This window comes from Saccopteryx leptura, chromosome 10, assembly GCF_036850995.1.
Source record: "Saccopteryx leptura isolate mSacLep1 chromosome 10, mSacLep1_pri_phased_curated, whole genome shotgun sequence".
Classification (NCBI taxonomy): Eukaryota; Metazoa; Chordata; class Mammalia; order Chiroptera; family Emballonuridae; genus Saccopteryx; species Saccopteryx leptura.
The window spans coordinates 3,757,362-3,783,248 of record NC_089512.1 but is presented as its reverse complement, the minus strand read 5'-3'; positions in this window follow the sequence as shown (position 1 = coordinate 3,783,248).

Sequence of the window (25,887 nt, the reverse complement as noted above, 5' to 3'; positions counted from 1 at the left end):
ATAGGTAGATAGATACATAGACTGGTGGGCAGATGGATGATAGATAGATAGGTAATAGATAAGTGATAGATGATAGCTAGCTAGCTAGCTAGCTAGATGATAGATAGATGATAGAGATAGATGGATAGATAGACTGGTGGATAGATAGATAGATGATAGATAGATAGATAGATAGATAGATAGATAGATAGATGATAGGTGGATAGATAGATGATAGAGATAGATGGATGGATAGATAGATGGATGATAGGTAGATAGATAGGTGATAGGTAGGTAGATACATAGATAGACTGGTGGGTAGATGGATGATAGATAGATAGATAGATAGATAGATGATAGAGATAGATGGATAGATAGATAGATAGATAGATAGATGGATGGATGATAGGTAGATAGATACATAGATAGACTGGTGGGTAGATGGATGATAGGTAGATAGATAGATAGATAGATAGACAGACAGACTGGTGGATAGATAGATGATAGATAGATAATAGATAGATAGATAGATAGATAGATCAGGAAACTAAACCCTACAAAGGCACCAGGGTCAGGCTATTGACACAGTCTACACTAGAAAGCTAGCCTGTCCTGTCACTCCCCCTTTATCCACAGGGGAGATGTTCCAAAGCCCCCAGTGGATGCCCGAAACCATGGGTGGTCCTGAACCCTGTGTATAGTCTGTTTTATCCTTGTACGTACCTACCTGTGATGAAGTTTAGTTTATAAAGTAAGTAAGAGATGAGCAACAGTAACTGACAGTAAAACAGAACTATTGTAACGAGGCACTGTGATCAGACTTACATGACGGCGGTCTCTCTCTGAAAACTCCTTCCTGGACTGGACTCACCTTGTCCCTCGCAGGACATACTTGCCAGCTTCTCTTGGGCGCACCACCGTTCTTGCACTGTTATTGGGGCTACTGTGGACTAAAACCAGGGTGACTGGAACCTCAGCACTGGGATACTGGGACAGTGGGCCCATGACCGAGGAGGCGACACAGTGACTAGTGCGTGGGGAGCGTCCACAGTGGACGACGGAGGACATCGTGGGACAGGGTGAGCTTTCATCACGCTGCACGGAATGGCAGGCAGTTAAAGGTTATGAATGGAATGTTTCTGGAATTTCCCATTTGATATTTTTGGACCACAGTGACACTGGGTAATTGAAACCGTGGAAATAGAAACCGCAGGTAAAGGAGAGGGACCCCTGATGGCAGAGCAGATGGCCAGTCCCTAGCCCAGCACCCAGCATGGGACAGGAGCTCAGTCAACATCTTCTGAAGGAATAAATTGAATCAATTAATAAGAGAACATCCTTATGTAATTGAACACATTAATTATATCATGGACATTTACTTCATAGCATTAAAAAGTCTTTGAAACTATAATGCTTAATTGTTGTGTAATGCCACCAATTTTCTGTCGGTGAGAAATAGAGCCTTTATCAATTATTCCCTCTAATAGTATAATAAACATAACTTATCAGAAGTGCTCATTTTTGTGTCTGAACTATAGATACATAAGCTACAATTAGGATTATTAATTTAAGATACTCATCTTTTTTCTTTCTTTTTCTTTCTTTCAGCAAGGGAGGGGGACAGACAGGGAAAGACGAACAGGAAGACAGAGAGATAAGAAACATCAACTTGTTGCATTATACTGATTGTTTATTGCTTTCTCATATGTGCCTTGACCAGGGGGCTTCCGTTGAGCCAGAGACCTTTGGGCTCAAGCCAATGACCATGGGGTCATGTCTACAATACCACACTCAAGCTGGTGACCTCGCGCTCAAGCTGGTGACCTCACGCTCAAGCTGGAGAGCCCTCACTCAAGCTGATGACCTCAGGGTTTCGAACCTGGGTCCTCAGTGTCCCAGGTCCATGCTCTATCCACTGCGCCACCGCCTGGTCAGGCCTCTATTTTCATTATGATTTACCTTTAGACAGGCAGACCTGACTAAAAAAAAAAAAATGTTTATGTTTTTCTTTTTGGTAAAAAATTTCAGTTGACAAGAGACTCGTAGAATCATGTTTCTTTGCTGTCAGTTAATTGCTCTCCATTCTGATGTCCCTCTCGCTGGCGTATTGGTAGGTGGCTTGGGCACTGATGCCCCCACGAGCACCGCACTTAATGATGGGGTCCGTCTGGAGAGAGGCGGTGTGGTGTCATCACACAGGAGCTGGGCTCTGGACCGATGCTACCGAGGTTCCAGCCCAGCACAGAGCTGTGCATCTGGACGAGGTGCCTAAGCTCTCTGTGTTTACGATAGCATGTGTGTCACGGGGTCTGTGAGGATTAGAGAGGGGTGTGTGTGTGTCTGTGTGTGTGTGTGTTTGCCCCGCACAGAGCGAGCCTTCACTCTGTAGTGGCATCGTCGTTTATATAATACTAGTTGCTGGCACACATACACCAAAACACGAACCCTAGGGGCTTAATTAAGGCAAATATACTGCACACTCACGTAGCAGAGCATGTCGCTGGCCGCGTGGCCTCCGCATGGGTCACTCGGCCCCCCTGTCCGCTTCCATCTTTTGGAGTCTCCTCCTCTTTCTGCAGACTCCTTCCCGCGCACGCAGAGGACGAGGAGAGGACCACGTGGGGAAATTGTATGAACCGGGCTAAGAAGTGGGGTGCGCCGCCTCCGCCCGCATTCTGTGGGCGAGAACGCAGATGCGTAGTGACGCGGAGTAGCGCGGGAAGGCGGGGACTCTAACAGGTGCGCGCCTGAAAGGGGAGGAGGAGATTTTGCAGCGTAGTGATCTATGTTAGAGAAACAGAGCGGCACAGATCAGAGAGGCAGACTTCCCCCCTGCGTTGGCTCTGGTCTTTCTCAGTCCTCGTCACAAGTCCGATGAGGAGGGAGGAGGGCGGGAATGGCCGGTGAGGGTCCTACTACAAGTAAGAGATGGTCATTACAGCAAACGGCCACTCGACCGGGCTTTCCGATCCTCAGGGCCTCTTCACACTGCTGCTGGGTGACTGCTAGCCTCGTTTCCGTCACCACGTTGACTTCCGAAGGCCCCAGAGGTCTTGGGGGAAGGGAGAGGATGTCTGTCCCCTGCCCCAGGAGTGGCATAGACTGCTTTTCCTTTCCGTAACTGCCTTTTTCTTCCAGAAACTGTAAAACCTTAAGGAAGTTCAGACTCGTTCCTTGTAAGAAAATGCTTGGACGCAGACCTGGGAACACTGAGGGTGACAGCCACCACTGGGAGCTGGGGAGGGGGCAGGAGAGGATTCTACCCAGAGTCTCAGAGGGGGCACTGCCCTGCCCACCCTTGACTTCAGATGCCGAGAGCCTCCGGGAGTGTGAGAGACCCTATCTATCTATCTATCTATCTATCCATCCATCTATCTATCTACCTATCTATAAATTCATTGATTTTAGAGTAAGGGAATGAGAGAGAGAGAGAGAGAGGAACATTGATTTGTTGTCCCACGATCCTTGTATGTGCTCTGACCGGGGATCGAACCTGCAACCTTGGCGTATCGGGATGACGCTCTAACCAACTGAGCTACTCAGCTAGGGCCAAGAGATATATTTTAAATTGTGTTAAGTCCCCCATCCCTCCGCCCCGTGTGGTCCTCTAATTTGGCAGTCCTAGGAAGTTGATACAGCACTGTGCTCAATGTAATGACCAGGACGTCCGACGGTTAGTCTGGGAATAAAGGGAACGCCTGTGAGCGTCGTGGAAACGCGCCAGTGGAGGCTGTGCGCAGACGCCAGATGTTTCCTGCCCTGAACACGGTCATTGCTGAAGGAAGACGGTGGGGGGTGGGGGGCAGAAACAACCCCTCCCTTAGCACATTCTTCAGAGGCCTTTTTTCCCCTCTTTCCCCCGCTTGACCAGTCAAGCTTGTTGTAAGAAGTTTAGCGTCCCTGGAGGACCAGAAAGCTTTTAGGCGTTCTTGTTCCGGAAGGTAAGAATCCCCATTTGCATTTACTATTTATGAGCGGCGGCTTCGCCCGGTCAGGTGGCCGCACGGTGCTGGCTTTTAAGAACCTACCAGTGAGGCCAGATTCATGACTTTTTCATGTCAAGAGGCCGACGGCAGAGTTGGCCACTACAGCCGGCCGGGATGTGGGCCCCGCCCTCCGTTGTGACTGGCCACCGTTGGCCGGGAAACGAGGGACCCGCAGGCAGCAGACACCTACACTGTGTTTGAGGCAAAAGCAGTGTTTTCTGGAAACAGCACGCGAGTGTTTTCACGGCGGCACACGAGTCCCGGGAACGTCGGAGCGTCTGAGCATTGCCGTGGCATTGGGACCTGGGAGCCCCCGTCTGGGAAACAGGGAGAGCGGGGGGAGCTTCGCACCCACATCTCACTCTCGGCCAGGGGCAGCTGCCGTGGCGGCTGGCCGCTCAGTGTCATCCACCTGCAGAGGACAAGGAGAAGGCCACCCACAGAGCCCAAACCCAGAGTGCTCTAGGGGGGAATTCCCTTTGTATTTACTCCTAGAAGGTGTTTCCTCCGGGGGAGCCCTGCAGGGTGGAGTGGTCTGAGAGCACGACCCTGAGCCATGGTGGGTCTCGGCAGAGAAAGGCTCCACGCTCCGGACATTTCCGGTGAGACCAAACAGAGCCTGAGGAAACACCTCCCAAGCAAGAACACCGCTTTGGCGGGAAGGAGGGTCCGGTGCCTCCGGCTCGACGTTCTTTATTTTGGTAGCGCAAGACGTTTATTAGTTCCTCCTGTCGGGCGCCGAGGAATTTGTTAGAATGGCTCAGTGTTAGCAATGGAAAACGTAGCTGAGAAAGGGCGGACCGCCGTGGCCTCGGACCAGGACCTGATGACCAGGGCTTCCTCGTCAGCCCCGGGCGGAGGGCCAGGCGTGGTTTTCCCCCAGATCAGGGGGCGCCTGTGAGTCTGTGGAAACGTGGATGGACTCAGCTGTGCTCAGAGTCAGATGGGACTGTAGAGAAGACCCCCCGCCGTGCTTGTCACCCGGGGCCTGTCTCTGTCGCTCCTTCTCCACCACTGTCTTTGCTCAGGAAGTACAAGTGGACCGTGGCCTGTACATAAGGTGACCAACGTTTTTACAGTGAAAAGGAGGACAAAAATAAATCGGAGAAAACAATACCGTAAATAAAAGAAACATTTTATTCATCGCAACAATAATACACTATAGTGTGATCAATGCATAATAAAAGCATTTGTAATATTTTATATTGTCATTATGCTTACAAGCCTATTAATTTTAAATAATAATTGTAAGAAAAAAGTACTCGTTTAGATACGAATACATCACATCACACGCAATGATCGACTCTGCATCGATCGAATACGGACGTTGACAGATGAGTCTCCCAATATCAAAAAGGAGGACGTGTAGGAGGACACTTTTCGAGGGAGGATGGAACTTACAAAAGAAGGACTGTCCTCTCTAAAGGAGGACGATTGGTCACCTTACTACAGCCAATTCTTCCTGGAGAGGAGGGGTCACAGTTGAAGCCTCAGGCTGCCCCCTCACGCCCCTCCTCTCACAAAGGGACTGCAGCCCCCAGAGCGTTGTGGAGAATCACTGTTTTAACCTTTCCGGGTTTCGACTGGGGACATTCCGATGGGCAGGGACACTGGTTCTCTTCTCTCTTAAAAATCAGCACACAGAGAAAGGGCCACCTGCTGCCATTTAGAAGCTGTTTTTCTATGTGACCACTGGACACATCAGGCCTTCACGTTGGCTACTTGGTGATAACATTTTCCTTGATTGACCACATGGTGTCTAAAATGGTGTCACGTGAGCCAAAAATGTAGCCGAGATTGGTGCTTGCAATCCCGAAACTCAAGGTCGACGAAGGATTTCTTCCCGGGGGGTTTGGGGGGGGGCGTGCTGGTCACACCGTGCTCTCACCGAGGATGTAGGGGGGCACACTTCTCCTCTGTGGCCATTCTGATCAGCTGGGCGTGACTGCCCAGGGCCCTGGGTTGAGACCGGCTTTTATGGTCAGCAACGTAAAAGGGTCCTTAACCCTGTGGGAGGTCGGTGGCAGGCGAGGCATGGGGTGTGTCCTGTACTGGCCATTCCTTTTTATTTTTTTTTAGAGGCTTCTTCCAGTGAGAGAAGGATGTCACTCCTGTCCCAAGCACGCTCCTGTCCTGGCTGAGGTAGCCAGGTGGCCGCAGTCATGTGCCAACAAGCCTCTGCCCACCCGACCTACCTCCCCACACCATTTCCTCCCTGCGAGCTTGTCGGACACTCAACCCAACCCGGTGAGTGGAGCTGACCAGCCCGGGCAGGGTGACGGTGACATGTGTCATCAAGATAAACACCCCCCTGTCACCCGCATTTGGGGGCCTCTGCAGGGTCTTCATTGCACCCGCGAGGTTTGGGCCGCAGCAGTGTGTGAGGCGGGTGTGTGTTCAGAGGCCGGGTAATTTCACGGCCGGCAGCTGAGGGTAAGAGGCAGCCACGCTGGTCGGTCAGCTGTGTGACCCACCACCAGGGGTTATGGGTGGGAATGCTCAGATGGCTGGTGACGGGCGTTCCCAGTCCTTTGTCCCATCCCCCCCTCGCCCCCCGGACAGAGGACATGGCCCGACCCAAACACAGGATCCAGTTCCCGAGAACACCTGTCGCCTCAAGGATCAAGTGTAAGGGACCCTTCCTGGGCAAATCCCTCTGTCCCCGAAATACCACGTCCCTGTCCTGGGCTGTCTGCGTTCCTGGCGTAGCCCCGGCTGGTATTCCTGTCTCCAGACGGCTGATCTCGTGTTGGCGCCCACGTTGTTTCCTTGCAGGGGCTTAGACGTGTGTGTCCCCCCCTTGTGTGTCTGAGCGGGGTGAATCCGGCACAGAAATACATTTCAGCTCAACACGTCGGCATCCCCGCCAGCGTTAGCCCAGAGGGCTCTGGGTAGTACTGGTCCACGGAGGAGTCAACGTGAACGTTTATTTTTATATGTGCATCTAGGGGGCCATTAGTCAGACACATGGAAACACACCCACTTCCTACCCAGCGCTCCGCTCCCTCTGGGGCTGGTGTTGTCTGTGAATCTAAACGGGGGGCCGGGGGGGGGGTGAGGGCGGGGGGGGGGGGGTAGCCAGCCCTTGTCACAGTCTGCGACTTGGGCTTGGTCACTCAGAGACTAGCATCAGCTCTCAGTGGATTATTCTTCCTTCTGCTGATCTGAACAGCGGCACGTGGGTTCTGTTATTTTGAAAACGAAAACATTTAGTGGACCAGTCTGTGACGTGACAGGTACCACTTTCGAGCCTAAAGGAAGCAATTTCCGATAATCGGGTTATTTCGCCTGGGAAAAAAACAAAACAGAGAAGGGGCATTCTGAGGAAACATTGAAAGGCTTGTTGGCCGTGTTGAAAGCATCGTTAGTCTTCGTGTTATTTGCTGCCCACGGCACCCATTACCGTGCCCCGTTTACGGAGTGGCTGCCCTGAGCCGAGCCCTGGGCGAACTTTGCGTGCCTGGTTCCGAGTGAGTCTCCCAGAAGCCTCCCGTGGTAGGTCGAGGTCTCCCCACGACGGGTGAGCATCCTGACCCCGTGAGGGAGCAACTGGCCTGCGCTCACTTGGCTCGGAGGACAGGAACTGGGCCTGGCAGCCCCCACGGCCTCCTCGTGAGGCAGCAGACCAGGCTTCCCCACACAGTGTCCTGGGTCTCTGTCCCATTTCCCAGACCTGCCTGAGGTCTGGAGCATAAGTGTCCCTGGCAGAGACGTGCCCTCGCTGGGAAGGGCGGGACCAGGGCTCACCTCCCGGCTTCTAACTCCGAGCTGTTTCTCAGTCCCCCGCCCCCTCTGAGGGTGACGTTGGCAGGCCATCGCCACAGGCCCTTTTTCCTTCTCTCACCCTGTCGTCCTGGACGGCACGGCCGACCCCTCTGCTGTGGTGGCTGCAGTCACTCCAGAGACCTGACCCTTTGTCACATTCCTGCTTATACATTGACTTTTTGGTTATGCCGCTTGCCCACTAAAGGACATCCACTCTAGGACAAGAGAGACTTCAGTTTGCTCCCTGCTGCGTCCTCAGTCCCTGGAAGAGCCTGTGGCCCTCGTGGGTCCTCCATAGACACCGGCGGGTGCAGGAACGAAGCCTGAAGCCTCGTGAGGCTGAGCGCCGTGACCCTCTCCCCCCTGTGCTCGTAGGGGTCGGACGCTGAGCGGAGCCCCCTTCCTCCCCAGTGTCCCCAGTGTCCCCAGAGAGCCGTGGACACGTGTCCTGTGTGCGCTAGGAGCCGTGGGTCTCTGTGTCATCAGGATGACTCGATGCATCCTTAGCATGTCGTGTTTCACACTCGGGACACATCTCGCTACGAGCTTTGTCCTTTTGGAAGCTCGGGCCGCGTGTGTAATTAAGTGCATATCAGAAACACCGCTTTGATTTCTCGCGCGACATCACAGCACTTGAAGAGCGTCTGACGCAGGGGTCTCCAAACTTTTTACACAGGGGGCCAGTTCACTGTCCCTCAGACCATTGGAGGGCTGCCAAATACAGTGGTCCTCTCACTGACCACCAATGAAAGAGGTGCCCCTTCCAGAAGTGCAGTGGGGGCTGGATAAATGGCCTCAGGGAGCCGCATTGCGGGCCCGCGGGCCGTAGTTTGGGGATGCCTGGGACGCTTCCTTCTCCTCCAGTCTCTCAAGATACAAACGAAACGAAACAAAACACCAGCAAGACAACAAAACCGACAACAGAAAACCTGGTCCTACGGTGGCTCCAGCTCTGTAAGGCCTTTCAAGTGCTCTTGAGACTGAGGCAAAGCAGGGACAAGGTTTACATCCTGCTGGTAGGTCCGTGTCTCCCAACCGCGAGAATGGAGAGGGAGCTTAAGCTCCAGCGAGGTGTTGTTGTCCTCGGAGGAGGGAGCAGTGTCCTTGTCCTGGGAGCTGTCCCTACCTTGGCTGCCCCCTCCCCCTTGCGGTGCAGGGTGTTGAAGCAATCAGGATTCGGCGACGTTACAGAATTTCCCGAGAATGGATATCGACAAAGGCTTGAGTGACAAGGGGTTGAGGATGGCAGGGGGGGAGGGGCTGGCGTCGGAGTGGGGGGCTGGGGAGAAAGCAGTTTCAGGCTTCTAATATCCCCCGAGGGAGTCATCTTCGCGCTTGGACGAAGGAGGCTGCGTCCTGCTGATGGAGAACGCGGCCGCGTGAAGATCATTCTTGCCTTTGGGAGTGACGCGCCCGCCCCGGAAGGGGATCTCTCAGCCTAGGTCACGGATGGATGGACGGACGGATGGACGCTCCACACGTCCTCCTTCCTCCCCTCCCCACAGGGTGCTCTCACCACACCGTTTCTCCCCGAAGACCCCAGATTCCTGTCAGCTCTCCTTGCTCCGCCGGGTTGACTTACCCGTGAATGGTGGCGGGTGTTGAGCCGAGTGGGGAGGAACCGTCCGGGTCGCTGCGTCTCCAGCTGCCAGCGCGTGCGTGCTCACCTCTTCTCAGCACAGGCACGGCAAAGCGTGCTGGGCGAGCATTCTGCAGGGCCCGTGTGTTCCTCGCGTGGCAACAGAAACGGGGCACCCCGAGCCCTTGAACAGCGCCTCCTGGGGCTGGATACTGGACCGTGTCTCCCAGCTCCGATCTCCGGCAGCAACATGAGCTGGGACAAACTCCGTACCTCTCTGATTGTTTCCGCTGATAAGACTCTTCGATTTTCTGGGGCCTGCTTAACAGAGAGAAACACCGACTTACACCCATACTTTATAATGCGCTCAATTTATTAAATATATGTCATTAATAGGCAAACATGAAACATCAGATTGAACACACAGCACTTATTACAAATATGACGAAACTCTTACAGAAAGGGCAAACTACAATTAAAATTTAATGTGACCGTAAATACCTTTGTCGACAAAACAACGGTAATGACAGTGTTCGCTAAACCCATTTCTGTAATTACACTTAAACTGTTCATAATTACCACTGCTCTGATGTACTTCATTATTATTTCTGTCTATATTCTGAAATACCTTTGTAGGGTTCCAACAATATTGGTTGAATTTAAGTAAGAAATCATAATAGAATTTATATTGACATCTTCCCAGACTTACAAAATCCTTACCGGTTCCCTAGGAAACAAGCCTCCCCCCCAAAATAAAACAACACCCTCAAACAAGACCACCCCAATACCCTCCCAGACCACTTCAGTTCCAGGATCTGGACTGTTAACAGATGATTTCTGGTCTGTGGATAGGACAGACGTCTATCCCCAGTTGACTTGAGTCAGAGCCCCTGACCATTTGGCAAGGTCCCCTGTATAACTCTGTCTGTTTTATTCGTGGCATGGTTTTAATCCTGTGTCTTTCTCTCAGGTTTAGATACTTGTGACTTACATTTGGCATTCTTTAAGTTTCGCATGACCAGTAAGTACCCTACCATTAACGACCCCGTCCTAGAAGTATCATTAGGAGCGGATCTATGCATTGTTAGTATTTTTAATCAAAGTTGGGACATCTTGCTCTCTGAGGACATGTGGCTAACCTGTCACCTCAAAATTCTATTGAGCCCTCTTTCTATTTGGTCACTGAGTGTGACCCCCTAATGGACCCTCATTCAAACATGGTCACTCCCTGGGACCATAATCAATTTTTTTTTTTTTGTATTTTTCTGAAGCTGGAAACGGGGAGAGACAGTCAGACAGACTCTCGTATGCACCCTATTGGGATCCAACCGGCACACCCACCAGGGGCGATGCTCAGCCCACCAGGGGGCAATGCTCTGCCCCTCTGGGGCGTCGCTCTTTTGCGACCAGAGCCACTCTAGTGCCTGGGGCAGAGGCCAAGGAGCCATCCCCAGCGCCTGGGCCATCTTTTGCTCCAATGGAGCCTTGGCTGCGGGAGGGGAAGAGAGAGACAGAGAGGAAGGAGAGGGGGAGGGGTGGAGAAGCAGATGGGCACTTCTCCTGTGTGCCCTGGCCGGGAATCGAACCCGGGACTTCTGCACGCCAGGCCGACACTCCACCACTGAGCCAACCGGCCAGGGCCCATAATCGCTTTTTTTTATTTGGGGCTTCAGTTCCAGAATTCCTTGGAAGTACTTGGTTGACTCACGGCTCCTTTCCCTTCTCTGCCTGCACAGAAGCATATATCTGCCCCGATAAGCAGACAGACAGGAGAATGAATAGAAGGAACTCCACACCTACGCCTATTCTCTCTCATTATAACCAATCAGAAAGCAAGTCTGCGTATTCAGAGTCACTTGCCATTCAATTCACATTCACGCCCCCCATTGGTGGTCAGGATAGAGTCATCACCACACACACGTTCCGTGTAGTCACCCTCGTGGTTCATTTCTGAGGCTCACGTTGCCTCCGCTTGGCCAGGAGGAGTCTGTTTACACATACACACGCTGCCGTTTGTCCCCTCTGAAGCAGCGTTGTCCTTTAGCACGAGTTGATGTCTCGGGCTTTCCCGAGAAGCCCTCGTCCCAGGGTTGGGCGTCAGTCACCCTCTGAGAATCGATCCCCGGTTTCTTTCCGGGAGAAACTAACACGTGGGCCTAGAGCTTGGACCTAAAGAGACGACGGGGTCAACGTGCTGCTGATGCTGTCGGGTCAGTTCATTTAGAGAGAAAAAAATTTCCTTTCAGGATCTCCTTCGGTCGGTATTTTCCGTTCCCGATGACGCTGAGTGTGAGAGGGGCCTCGTTGTTCATCAGAACTCCGTCAGTCTGCCCCTGCGTGCCCACTGAGGACCGACTGTGTCATCAAAGCTGTCTGGGGCACACGGGCGTATTGACCCAGGGTCCTGTGTTACGACAGCCCTTCGCAGTGACGGTGGAGAGAGAGGCTCGTTTCCAACACAGCTCGGTCCTGCTCGCTGTGCAACCTCAGGGGGACTGCCCTCCTTCCTGGGGCCGCTGTTTTCCTCCTCCGCTCACGGGCTTAGAAAATACTGACCGAATGAGACCGTGGCGAGAATTATATGTAGTGAGAGGAGGTGTGTCGAGATCCTTTGTCTCCTGTTCATGCGCACACCAATGTTTTCCTAGTGACAAGCGGAAGCGAATATCAGGCACCTTGCACTTACGACGTCGACGTAACTAATACCTTTACTAACGGCAAAGCGGTACACGGTCATCGCCAGAGAACTGTCCTGTTTATAAGGCGACGTATCTGCCCTGCGGGGGGAGAGGGGGCGGACGTCAGGTATGGGGGTGGTCCGGCGAGGCTGTCCACAGGAGGTGACACTGAAACTAGGCTCTGGAGAACGGCTAAGGATTTGGAAAGGAGCCAGACAGTAGTAAGGGACCCCAAACACTTCCGGACCCCGTGAATGGACCTATCTGGCTGGACCTGAGGGTTCCCAGGATGTAAACCATGGCGAGGTCCTCCGGGGCTGAATTTGGGAGGGTCTGGGATGCCTGCCTGGGCTCTCAGACCATCTCGTCAGTGACGGGAAATGCTCACGGTCCGTGAATCCGTGTTGAACCATGAGCTGCCCACAAGAGATTCTGCCCGTTGGTGCTCAGGGTCACACGTGGGTGGGTGGCTGCTGTATCGGACGACGGAGCGAGGTTTGCCTCCACGCCCTTTTCTGTCATTTTCAAGTGATTCTGTTTGTGGCTCTTGAGGACGACTCTGAGCAATATTTTCCTTTTTCCTTTATAACGGCAGCCTCTCTGGGTGAGCTTCAGTGAAGCCCAGCTTGCTGGTTCTCTAAGCTCGTCTTTTCCTTCCTCGCTGTTCTTCCTGGAGACGATAGCTCTGCTGTTCCCGCACCGTTCTCCCCCTTGGCCTCCACTGGGCTGCCCGGCACGCCGCCCTGCATCCGGTGGCTCCCACCGCTGCCTGAGCGCGGAAACCCTCTCCATCCTAAAATGCTGGGTCCCCGGCCCTGGCCATCGGACCAGGCACAGAGCTGGCGCTCATGAGGAGTTTGCTGAACAGATGAAGGAAGGGAGGGAGGAAGGAAGGAAGGGAGGGAGGAAGGAAGGAAGGAAGGAAGGAGGAAGGAAGGAAGGAAGGACGAAGGAAGGAAGGGAGGAAAGAAGGAAGGAAGGAAGAAGGAAGGAAGGAAGGAGGAAGGAAGGAAGGAAGGAAGGAGGAAGGAAGAAAGGAAGGAGGAAGGAAGGAAGAAGGAAGGAAGGAGGAAGGAAGGAAGGAAGGAAGGAAAAAGGATGGAGGGAGGGAGGGAGGAAGGAAGGAAGGAAGAAGGAAGGAAGGAAGAAGGGAGGAAGGAAGGAAGGAAGGAAGAAGGAAGGAAGGAAGGAAAAAGGACGGAGGGAGGGAGGGAGGGAGGAAGGAAGGAAGGAAGAAGGAAGGAAGGAAGGAAGAAGGGAGGAAGGAAGGAAGGAGGAAGGAGGAAGGAAGGAAGGAAGGAAGGAAGAAGGGAGGGAGGGAGGAAGGAAGGAAGAAAGGAGGAAGGAAGGAAAGAAGGAAGGAGGGAGGGAGGAAGGAAGGAAGGAAGAAGGAAGGAAGGAGGAAGGAAGGAAGGAGGAAGGAAGGGAGGAAAGAAGGAAGGAAGAAGGAAGGAAGGAAGGAGGAAGGAAGACGGAGGGAGGGAGGAAGGAAGGAAGGAAGGAAAGAAGGAAGGAAGAAGGGAGGGAGGGAGGGAGGGAGGAAGGAAGGAAGAAAGGAGGAAGGAAGGAAGGAAAGAAGGAAGGAAGGAGGGAGGGAGGAAGGAGGAAGGAAGGAAAGAAGGAAGGAAGGAAGGAGGAAGGAGGAAGGAAGGAAGGAAGGAAGGAAGGAAGGAAGGAGGAAGGAGGAAGGAAGGAAGGAAGGAAGGAAGGAAGGAAGGAAGGAAGGAAGAAAGGAAGGAAGGAAGGAGGAAGGAAGGCAAGTTCCACCTGGAGAGAATGACAGGCGGCGCCCTTTGAATCTGCCCCCCCCCCCCCCATGTTGGGCCCTGGCAAGCTCAGTTCTTCACGGTCAGGGTGTGAAGGGTGAAATCGATAAAGGGAGCTTGAGCTTGCAAAATAACAGGATGTTTTTTTGAGGGGGGAAACAGACTGCTTGAGAAGGCCAGTGGGAAAGTCCTAATGGGCCGTGTATGCCTGGCCAATTTCCCCGTCCATCGACTCGGGGTGATGACATTTTAAAGGAGCTCGGGGAACCTCAAGCGGATTTAGGGGAGCTCGGCGGTGACATGAGAAATGGGGGTGCGGGCTCTGGGTGGCCGCTCGGGTGGCTGCAGCCACAGATCGACAAGGCCCAGTCCCGGGACCGCTTTGTTCTTGACGACCTCCCCAACTTTCTTTCCCCATCAGGGGGAACACAGCTCTGTCCAGAACCTGGGGTTGCTATTTATTTATTCTTTTTTTTTTTTTTTCCTTTTTTTTGTTTGTTTGTATTTTTCCGAAGCTGGAAACGGGGAGAGACAATCAGACTCCCGCATGCGCCCGACCGGGATCCACCCGGCACGCCCACCAGGGGGTGATGCTCTGCCCACCAGGGGGTGATGCTCTGCCCACCAGGGGGCGATGCTCTACCCCTCTGGGGCGTGCTCTGTCGTGACCAGAGCCACTCTAGCGCCTGGGGCAGAGGCCAAGGAGCCATCCCCAGCGCCCGGGCCATCTTTGCTCCAATGGAGCCTTGGCTGCGGGAGGGGAAGAGAGAGACAGAGAGGAAGGAGGGGGGGGGTGGAGAAGCAAATGGGCGCTTCTCCTATGTGCCCTGGCCGGGAATCGAACCCGGGTCCCGCACGCCAGGCCAATGCTCTACCACTGAGCCAACCGGCCAGGGCGATATTTATTTATTCTTTTTTTAGGAGACAATGAGTCCGCCGGGGCAAGTGATAAATAATGCTAATCTATTATTTAGAGACATTAGCAAGTTCTCCTCTGTCTGTATGGCTTTGTAGGAGGGGGTGGTGGTGCAGAAAATAGCACCAGAAGATTAAAGTGCCGAGGGACCTCGGACATGCCTTGAGTGCGTCTCTGCCACCCTAAGGGAATGAGCTCAGTGGGGAGCAGGGGTTTCACGTAACGCTAAACAAAAGGTGGAGGTGCGTCACCAGGTTTCATTTCACCAGTAAAATCCTCTAGAAAGGTTGGAAAGGGCTGAGCATGGGCATTCTGTCCCCATGTTACGCCCGGTACCTTAGAACCAACCATGTTGGGAGGAGCTATGTTATAGAAATTGGCAAGTGACACAAGTTGGGGTGTTTTTTTTTGTTGTTGTTGTTTTTTTCTGAAGCTGGAAACGGGGAGAAACAGTGAGACAGACTCCCGCATGAGCCCGACCGGGGTCCACCCAGCACGCCCACCAGGGGGCGATGCTCTGCCCCTCCAGGGCGTCGCTCTGCCACGACCAGAGCCACTCTAGCGCCTGGGGCAGAGGCCAAGGAGCCATCCCCAGCGCCCGGGCCATCTTTGCTCCAATGGAGCCTTGGCTGCGGGAGGGGAAGAGAGAGACAGAGAGGAAGGAGAGGGGGAGGGGTGGAGAAGCAGATGGGCGCTTCTCCTGTGTGCTCTGGCCGGGAATCGAACCCGGGTACCCCGCACGCCAGGCCAACGCTCTACCGCTGAGCCAACCGTCCAGGGCCTGGGGTGTTTTTTATTTATTTTCCCCCCTACACGGTGTTGAAACATGAATCTGTCGGTGTCTTTCTGTTGACATGTTGCCTGGCGTGTGGTAGATTCTTACTATTTGTTGAGTGGATGAATTAATGTTGTCTCTTGGGCAGTCAAAATGCCCACCCTCCGGCCAACGCTCTGAGAGGTTCCGCGCATCAAATCCCTGCATAACCTGGTATTCCCACACATGCCGGGCCAAGGAACGCCTTTCAACACACTTTTCTTGGACTGTCACTCAGAAGTCACGTGGAGCACGTCTTGGAAAACACTGCCCTCGGCCGCGGGAGGGGGGAACACGCGTGCCCCCGCGTGGCCTCGCTGTTGCGCGGAGACACCGACGCAGATGCATCCGTGAGAAGGAAGCAGTCCCGTGCCCATCAGACGTTGCTGGTGAGCCCGCTCTGCCACGCAAGACAAAGCAGTCATCTCCCTCAGTAGGAGGCTCTTAGGAGAGAGCCCCTCACATCCTCGGTCACCATGAATTAGCTACGTACAGTGTGTGTAGACAGCGTACAGAAGCGATCTAGCAAATAGCCTGACCAGGCAGTGGTGCAGTGGATAGAGTGTTGGACTGGGACACAGAGGAACCAGGTTCAAAACCCTGAGGTCACCGGCTCCAGCACTCACCAGCTTGAGCATGGGGTTTCTAGCTTGAGTGTGGGATCATAGACATGATCCCATGGCTGCTGGCTTGAGCACAAGGTCACTGGCTTGAGCAAGGGGTCACTCACTCTGCTGGAGCCCCCCGGTCAAGGCACATATGAGAAGCCATCAGTGAACAACTAAGGAACCACAACGAAGAATTGATGCTTCTCATCTCTCTCCCTTCCTGTCTGTCTGTCCTTCTCTCTTTCTCTCTGTCTCTGTCACAGAAGTAAAAGAGGGGGCCGATATGTCTGCTGCCCATGGGGAAGCCACAGTGTCCCCGAGGAGACAGAAGTCATCGTCTGAGGAGGTGCTGAGCAGGCTTGCAGTTGCCCACGTATCTGTTTTAGGGACCACAATCAAGGTTGGAGTGGGGAGCAGCGTGTCCCGGGTGAAGGCAGGGTGGCACAGGTGTCCCCTGGATCGGTTACTGCTGCAGGAGCTCAGGGCTCACAGAGACCAGAGGCCCTCACAGACCCGTTGGAAGAGGCACGTCAGATTCTGAGCGCCTGGCATGGCGAGCTTCAAGGGCGTGGAACTGACTGGTGGGGCAGGAAGGCTCTGAAATCTTAGGGGAAATGAGGGTAAAAGTCATGACAGAGGACTACGCTTCAGAGAGGCCCTTCGTGGGTATTAGAGTCCTGCCAGCGAATGCCTGGATGGGTTGCGGGGCTGAGTGGAGTAAAACCCCACCATTATGAACTAATCCCCAGTCGAATGCGTTGGGCGGACACGTACATGTCTTTACGGGGCCTGGAGCCTGGGGCCCGAGGACTCTGAGGGTTCGGACAGACCCAGGGAAGGAGGAGGCCATCTCAGACTCTAACGCCCCACTGGAGCTCCACTTCCCACAGTCCTTTCCCCCTAAAACTCCCTTTGAAGACTGGATTAGCTGTCTACACAAACTTGGCAAAGCATTGATGATGTTTTGGAGACCTAAGGTTAAAGAAAGAAAATAGCGTGCCCATATTCTTTTATTGTTATTATTGTATAAAAAACGTGTAACAAAAAATGTGGCATTTGAACCATTTGTAAATGCCAGGATGCCAGCGTTCACCAAACACACGTTGCCGTGCAACCATCTCGCAAATGTTTTAATTCCGCAGCACTATGTCCTTTTCAACAGGAGGGCAGCGTTTGAACGGCCTGGCATTTCGCTTGTCACTGCTCAATTCCAGCCTTATTGTGAAGTCTGCATCCCTCCCCTCGGCCAGTCCATCACGCCCGCGTGCTGGGAAGTTCTCACTTCCCGTTTTGTTTCGTTGGGTCTTTTTCACATGAGGTGGACACAGTGGCAGGCTAACACGACGACCCTTTATTCTTCAATATCACATCTTGGCTTTATTTACATAACGAAAGCCCCTCGGGTCTGGGGCTTTATTCTGCACTCTGCACCCTCCAGTTCAACCTGTCCTGTGCAGGTGAGAAGACAGGCTCAGGGAAACCTGTCCTGTGCAGGTGAGAAGACAGGTAGGCTCAGAGAAACCTGTTCTGTGCAGGTGAGAAGACAGACTCAGAGAAACCTGTCCTGTGCAGGTGAGAAGACGGGTCCACAGAAACCTGTCCTGTGCAGGTGAGAAGACAGGTCCACAGAAACCTGTCCTGTGCAGGTGAGAAGACAGGTAGGCTCAGAGAAACCTGTCCTGTGCAGGTGAGAAGACAGGTAGGCTCAGAGAAACCTGTCCTGTGCAGGTGAGAAGACAGGCTCAGAGAAACCTGTCCTGTGCAGGTGAGAAGACAGGCTCAGAGAAACCTGTCCTGTGCAGGTGAGAAGACAGGCTCAGAGGAACCTGTCCTGTGCAGGTGAGAAGACAGGCTCAGAGAAACCTGTCCTGTGCAGGTGAGAAGACGGGTCCAGAGAAACCTGTCCTGTGCAGGTGAGAAAACAGGCTCAGAGAAACCTGTCCTGTGCAGGTGAGAAGACGGGTTCAGAGAAACCTGTCCTGTGCAGGTGAGAAGACAGGCTCAGAGAAACCTGTCCTGTGCAGGTGAGAAGACGGGCTCAGAGGAACCTGTCCTGTGCAGGTGAGAAGACGGGCTCAGAGAAACCTGTCCTGTGCAGGTGAGAAGACAGGTTCAGAGAAACCTGTCCTGTGCAGGTGAGAAGACGGGCTCAGAGAAACCTCTCCTGTGCAGGTGAGAAGACAGGCTCAGAGAAACCTGTCCTGTGCAGGTGAGAAGACAGGCTCAGAGAAACCTGTCCTGTGCAGGTGAGAAGACAGGCTCAGGGAAACCTGTCCTGTGCAGGTGAGAAGACAGGTAGGCTCAGAGAAACCTGTCCTGTGCAGGTGAGAAGACAGGCTCAGGGAAACCTGTCCTGTGCAGGTGAGAAGACAGGTTCAGAGAAACCTGTCCTGTGCAGGTGAGAAGACAGGTAGGCTCAGAGAAAGCTGTCCTGTGCAGGTGAGAAGACAGGTAGGTTCAGAGAAACCTGTCCTGTGCAGGTGAGAAGACAGACTCAGAGAAACCTGTCCTGTGCAGGTGAGAAGACAGGCTCAGGGAAACCTGTCCTGTGCAGGTGAGAAGACAGACTCAGAGAAACCTGTCCTGTGCAGGTGAGAAGACAGGCTCAGAGAAGCTACGTGACGTGCTCAGAGTCACAGACCTCGATGGCAGCAGCCTCCGGAGGGCAGACTCCTTGTCTCCTGAGCCGACGTCGGTCACCTGCCTCCTTAGCTCCCTCTCAGCTCCAGGCGTGAGCGGCTGATCTGCCGCCTCTAGCGCGGCACCCTCGGCCCCGCGCGTGCTCCGGACCGTCCAGCGCCGACGGTGGGTGGGGAGGAGAGGGGTTGAGTCGTGGACCGTGTGTGATTGCCACCTGCTGTGTGCCAGACACTAATTAAGGGCTTATGTAGGCTGTCTCACTGTCTCATGTTGTTTTTTTTTTTTTTCTTCCAAGTTTAGAAAACTTATTTAAAAAATTGTAAAGGACACACAGCCTAAAAACAGCCGCCCGAACCACTGGCTGAGCGCATGCGCAGAGGTGGCGAGGGCGTTCGCACCGTTGGGTCGCCGTCACCACCTTCTGTGGCTGGAACTCTGCCCGTCTCCGTGCGCCCAGGAAGCGGTCACTCCCTTCCTCCCCTCCCCCACGCCCTGGCAACCACCCTCCTTCTGATTCAGGGGGTGTTGGAACCCCCCCTCGCAGGGGTTGACCACTGTCCCATTACATGCACCTACCACGTGTTGTTCACCCGTCCCTCTGTCTGTGGGTGGTCAGGCTGTTCCACGCCCTCGCCACCTCTGCGCATGCGCCCAGGGGGCGTTCCTCTCCTCCTTTCAGGGAAGACGACGGCAAGGTCCCCGAGCCACCAGCAGCCGAGTTATGGGCTGCACCAGCCAGACTTGACCCGAAGAGCGGGGCTCCTCCCAGGGTGCGAGGCCGTCCTCCCGTTTCTGCAAAGCCTCTCACCGCCCTCGGCGCGGCTGGGGGCGCGGAAGCTCTCAGCGGTCCGCGGAGGAGCCTCCATTTGTTCGCGGAGATCATCCGGGAGGAGCGTCGACTAACCTTTTAAAGATTGATCGGGATTTTAACCTTTAAGGCTTATTTACTTGCTGGGATGAAGGCATTTATTCCGAGTGATTTTTCTCACGGTGTGAATAGATGGCAATATTCAAATTAAAAAAAAAAAAAAAGAAAGGATTATTTTTCTCCAAAACACACAGTTCCTTGGTAAAATACAAGATGTAATAATCAACTCACACTGTTAAAAATCATTATGCCCTTTTAGAGGCGGAGGAAAATATTATCTGCCTGGGCCGCTCCTCTGTGAAACAGAGCAAAGCAGACTGAGCTTCCGAGGACTCTGTCCCCAAGTCCAGCCGCGCGCTGGGCATTCCGCTCAGCATGGGGTCCCTGTCTCGCTCCACCCTCTCAGCAGTCCCATGGGGCCAGCACACCCACACCCCTGCTCTATACAGTGGATGTGAGCTGAGGAGAGAGGTTAGGTAATGGGTTGGGTTCAGATGTGCCCCTCCCCAGTAAACGCCATGTTGAGGTCCTAACTGTCAATGTCTCAAAAAAAAAAAAAAAAGTGACTTTATTTGGAAATAGAGTCATTCCAGAGTTAAGTTAAATGAGGTCACTGGGGCAGGCCCTCATCTGACATGACTGGCGTCCCTGTACAGAGGTAAAGTCACAGGTAGACGGAGACACAGAAAGGAAGTGGCCACGGGAGTGGAGGGACACTTCTACAAGCCACAGAGCATCATGGACGGCCAGCAAACCATAGACGCTGGAAGAGACCAGGAAAGGTTTTCCCAGAGCTGGTGGAGAGAGCGTGGCCCTGCTGACACAGGGTCTGGGAGCTGTGAGAGGATACATTTCTGCCTTTAAGCCCTCAGGGTTTGGAACATTATTGTAGAGTTTAAACCCCCAGGGTTTGGAACATTGTTGCAGCATTTAGGCCCCCAGGGTTTGGAACATTGTTGCAGCATTTAAACCCCCAGGGTTTGGAACATTGTTGCAGCATTTAAACCCCCAGGGTTTGGAACATTGTTGCAGCATTTAAACCCCCAGGGTTTGGAACATTGTTGCAGCATTTAAACCCCCAGGGTTTGGAACATTGTTGCAGCATTTAGGCCCCCAGGGTTTGGAACATTGTTGCAGCATTTAAACCCCCAGGGTTTGGAACATTGTTGCAGCATTTAGGCCCCCAGGGTTTGGAACATTGTTGCAGCAGCCCTGAACTCACACTGTAACTTCCCAAGGTCAAATTGATAGCGGGCAAGCACTGGAGCTGATATTTGGACCCAGGCACCTGCTCAGAGTGCAGTTAAATGTCGCCTGCTATTACTATGGATAGCACCGTTAGCAGCGATAGGTAACACTGTTGTTATTAATATCAGAAGGCAGGGCCTTTGTGGATTCCTTTCACCTAAGCCTGTGCTATTATCCCTCTGCTTTGCTCTGACTGGGGGCGACTTGTCACAGATTCAAAACCCTATTTCTGTCCCGCAGACTGGCTATGAAGTCGGCTATCTGTACTGGCATGACTTGCCAATTTCCGTCACCAGTCAGTCCCCGCCTAAACGAAACGGGCGGTCTGCACGGGACATCAGAGATGTGGTGTGCAGCATGGTCACTAAATTTAGGCCTCGTGCAGGATGCCCGCCCGGGCCTGCAGCTCTCTGTCCATCTGGAGCAGGGGAAGAGAGCGGCTCGCTGAGTCCCGCGGTTGTCTGAGGATTTACCTGGAGAGAGTGGCTGTAGCTCTTAGCTCTGCACCAATGTCTAGCATCTGTGCATCCATAGAACCATCCTTCAGCTTCTTAATTCTCCAGACCGGGAGGAAACTGGTTCCACAGAGACACATGTGTCTGAGACGCGGCTTGCAAATAATCAGAGGGCCAGCTCCCTCCCAAGCCTGGCAACTATGTGTGTGCAGGGGTCGTGGGCGGTGGGCAGACAGTCATTTCTGGGTTCTTCATCAGAATGATAGTGGGTTATGTTTTTTTTTTCTTTTTTTCTTTTTAAGGCTCTGCTGAATTTAAGCAAATTCAGCAGAACCAACCCAAATGTGTCACCTCTCCCTGCTCTGCGTCTCCGCCCAAGTCTCGTGTGGCTTGTCACACCACAGGGCACGGTGGAACTTAGTGAGAGACAAGGCAGTCCATTTCTCTCGTTTCACAGATGAGCCCCAGCACCACCTTTGGGCGGGGGGCAGGGGCCGTGAGTGGGGGCAGAGCGAGCCGTGCGGGTGAAACCACAGGCAGGGCACTTGGAGCTGTGGTTTCTAATTGAGGGTCTGCGGCTGGCAGGCTGGACTCTCTGGGAAATCACGTGGTTCCTGTGACCTTGGTCGGCGACTTTGTGAAATAGAAGTGCACGGATCAGAGCTGCAGCCTGCCACTGCTGCTGCTGGTGCCCGGAGGGTGGCGGCAGTGGCTGTATGCCTTTGGGGGTCTTCAGAAGCGAGGGGGCACCGTGATAAAGGCCTGTCTCCGTGTTGAGTTTCTTCACGTGACATGAGGCATCCAGGTCTTAGAACGGGGAGGAGAAAGGAATTGTGGCCAATCCTGGGCTGTGGTGTAACTTCCTGTGTCACTTTGCCTGGTGTCATCGTGTTGGAGTCAAAAACAGTCCCACAGATCTGCATGATGTCCCGGTTACGCTCGGTGACTCTGGCTGTCTCCTGCGAAAAAGAGTCAGGGTCGGGTGGGGACGAGTGACAGGTCACGATGGACCCAGGCTTGGTGCTGTCTTGGGGATGCCCGAGCCGTCCCCTCGTCCCCGCCTGGACTCCAGCTGCCTTGGTTGTACATTACGTCGTTTCCCCCCCTCTTGTTGCGACACTGGACGACAGTCTGATTGTCCTGTCCCCTCGGAGTCCCACCTCTGGTGTTTGCCCCTTATTTGAGAAATTTAGATCCAAAAGAACACATCTCAGAGCCGCTGGGACAGTTGCTCTGGAGAGCAAACCCAGAGTATCACTGGACATCTCAGAGCCACCGGGACAGTCGCTCTGGAGAGCAAACCCAGAGTATCGCTGGACATCTCAGAGCCGCCGGGACAGTCGCTCTGGAGAGCAAACCCAGAGTATCGCTGGACATCTCAGAGCCGCTGGGACAGTTGCTCTGGAGAGCAAACCCAGAGTATCACTGGACATCTCAGAGCCACCGGGACAGTCGCTCTGGAGAGCAAACCCAGAGTATCGCTGGACATCTCAGAGCAGCTGATACTGGACATCTCAGAGCCGCCGGGGCAGTCGCTCTGGAGAGCAAACCCAGAGTATCGCTGGGCTCCAGCCTGTGGCCCGTCCCCCCTCCCTGTCCCCGTGTCCCCGTCTAGAGCAGCTCAGGGCAGGGAGCGGAGGACCAATGCACCTGCTCCCTCTGGGAACGGCTGGGGCAACTGCTTTCTGGCCCCCCAGAGTCCCCCCACTTCAGTCTCCAGCCTCGCTTACACCCCTTCCCATCCCCCCAACTAAACCATGACTTTCCGGTTGTATCCTCCGCGAGCTTTCGCTGCAAGCCACTCCACAGCTCGGTGGACTGAAGCAATGAGTATGTTTTATTTCTTGCAATTCCGTGGGTTGTTTTCTGGTCTGGGTTGGCTCTGTTGGGCTGGAACGTCTAGGATGGCTCAGTACGTGCCCGGGGGCGAGTCTTCTCCGGGACAGCTTGTCTGAAGTCCCCTGTCTCTCTCACCCTCCGGAGGCTCTGTCGGCCTCTCCCCTCGAGGTCTCGGGGGTCCTGCGTGCAGTGAGGGGGGGCCGGTCTCTGAGGCTGGGCTCACGTCCCACTCGCTGAGGCACCACTGGCCACGCCCGGAACCCAGACAGGGACGCAGGATGCCGTGAGCGTTGCAGTGTCATTGCCAATGCCCCCTTCCGTGAAGTCCAAACTCCCTCACCTGGTGTTCATTCTTCCTGAACGCATCGACCCCCCAATGCGCGGCCACACTGCAGGCCATGGGCCCCCAGACTCCGCCACACGCACCTGCGGCGGCTGCACTTCCTGGTCTCCCAGCACCTGCTGCCGTGAGGCCTTCCCTCCGCTGACCACCTGGCCAAGTTCGTCACAGAATAGAAAGCGGAGGCCCTGACCGTGTGCTCTGCGGCAGTGTGCTCGGTGCTGGAGGTGCAGCCTTGCAGGACCTCAGCGGGCGTGCTGGGCCCCGTCACAGCGGACTGGGTGCTGGTGTTTCCTCTGGCCCCAGGCAGACGTGCTGGGCCCCGTCACAGCGCACTGGGTGCTGGTGTTTCCTCCGGCCCCAGGCGGACATGCTGGGCCCCGTCACAGCGGACTGGGTGCTGGTGTTTCCTCTGGCCCCAGGCAGACGTGCTGGGCCCCGTCACAGCGCACTGCGGACTGGGTGCTGGTGTTTCCTCCAGTCCTGGGGGCTAGAAGTCCGGGACGACGGAGCCAGCGTGGCTGGTTCCTGCCAATGCCCGGGAGGGAAGCATCTGTCCCCAGCTTCTTTCCTTCGCGTGCAGGCGGCTGCCTTCTTCCTGTGGCCTCCCCGTGGTCTCCCTTCGACACCTGTGTCCAAGTTTTCTCTCGTTCTGACATTACCCCTGACAGCTTAGGGTGTGTCCTTATAGCCTCATGTGCACTTAGTTCTAAAAACCCTAGGGCCACATACTGTCCCATTCTGAGATGCTGGCTGTGGGATGTCACCCTGTGAAGTTCTCGGGGGACACAGTTCAGCCCACAGCGTACCCTGAAACACTCCCCACTCTTCTTTAAAACCTTCATACGACCACCTGGGTACAAATGACGTGGCCCTTTCAGCCTCCCTTGCTAACTGGATTGGCCTTTTGTGATTCTGTTCAGTTACGCTCCTGTGGTCTAGCTGTCAACATCTGAGTCCTTTTCTCCTGTTCAGTCATTCCTTCATCCTTCCTTCAGCCGTTCATTTATTCAGTCATCCAACCATTAATTCATTAATGAGGTAACTCACTCTCTCTTGGGCACCGCCCATGGTCAGGCATTGTGCAGAGGACTGGGCAGCGGAGGGGTCCCCGCAGGCACCGCCCGTGTGGTCAGGCATTGTGCGGAGGACCGGGCAGCGGAGGGGTCCCCGCAGGCACCGCCCGTGTGGTCAGGCATTGTGCGGAGGACCGGGCAGCGGAGGGGTCCCCGCAGGCACCGCCCGTGGTCAGGCATTGTGCGGAGGACCGGGCAACGGAGGGGTCCCCGCAGGCACCGGCCGTTGCTGACGGAGCCCTAGGCCAGCACCCGCCAGTCTCGGGCCACAGGGCTTTCTGCCAGGTGCCCAGGGCAGAGGGGAGTGCAGGAGTTAATGCCCCTGGGCGCAGCCCCCACCCATGCTGGGTGGGGTCTGTGGGTAAACAGCCCAGCTTCCTCGTGGCCCCCCCCACCCTGCTCCCTCCCCCCTTCTTGCTGACTTCCCCACCCCACTTCCTCTTGATAAACCATCCCAAACCCTCAGTGTCTAAGCGAGCACTTCCGACTCAGGGCAGCTCGGCCGGAGTCAGGAGGTGAGCGGGGAGTCATGGCTTCTCCTCTTGGGTGACTCCTTCTTCATCAGTGGGGCGAGGGGGGGGGGGAACGCACAGACACAAGAAGGGGGACTTGCAACACGAGATGATAACAGTTAACTTTTAGTGTCTTGTCTCAAAGCAAGTCTCAAAAAAACGAGAATCTTCTTATTCCCACGAACCATGTAAGGAAACCAAGGCTTAGAGGGGTGGAGAGGGGGCCCGGGGGGGGCTGCACGAGCTGCTCCCCACTAGACATTTACGCCAGGGCCACAGATTCAGGGGCGGAGAGGGGCCCGGGGGGGGCTGCACGAGCTGCTCCCCACTAGACAATTACGCCAGGGCCACAGATTCAGGGGCGGAGAGGGGCCCGGGGGGGCTGCACGAGCTGCTCCCCACTAGACATTTACACCAGGGCCACAGATTCAGGGGCGGAGAGGGGCCCGGGGGCTGCACGAGCTGCTCCCCACTAGACATTTACGCCAGGGCCACAGATTCAGGGGCAGAGAGGGGCCCGGGGGCTGCACGAGCTGCTCCCCACTAGACATTTACGCCAGGGCCACAGATTCAGGGGCAGAGAGGGGCCCGGGGGCTGCACGAGCTGCTCCCCACTAGACATTTACGCCAGGGCCACAGATTCAGGGGCGGAGAGGGGCCCGGGGGGGGGGGGCTGCACGAGCTGCTCCCCACTAGACATTTACGCCAGGGCCACAGATTTCAGAGGTGGACGCTGCCCTTCATCCCCGGCCTCTCACTGAGGTCCTCCTCTGGGGGCAGATGGGTGTGGAAGGCTTTTATTTATAAAAAGCAAAAAG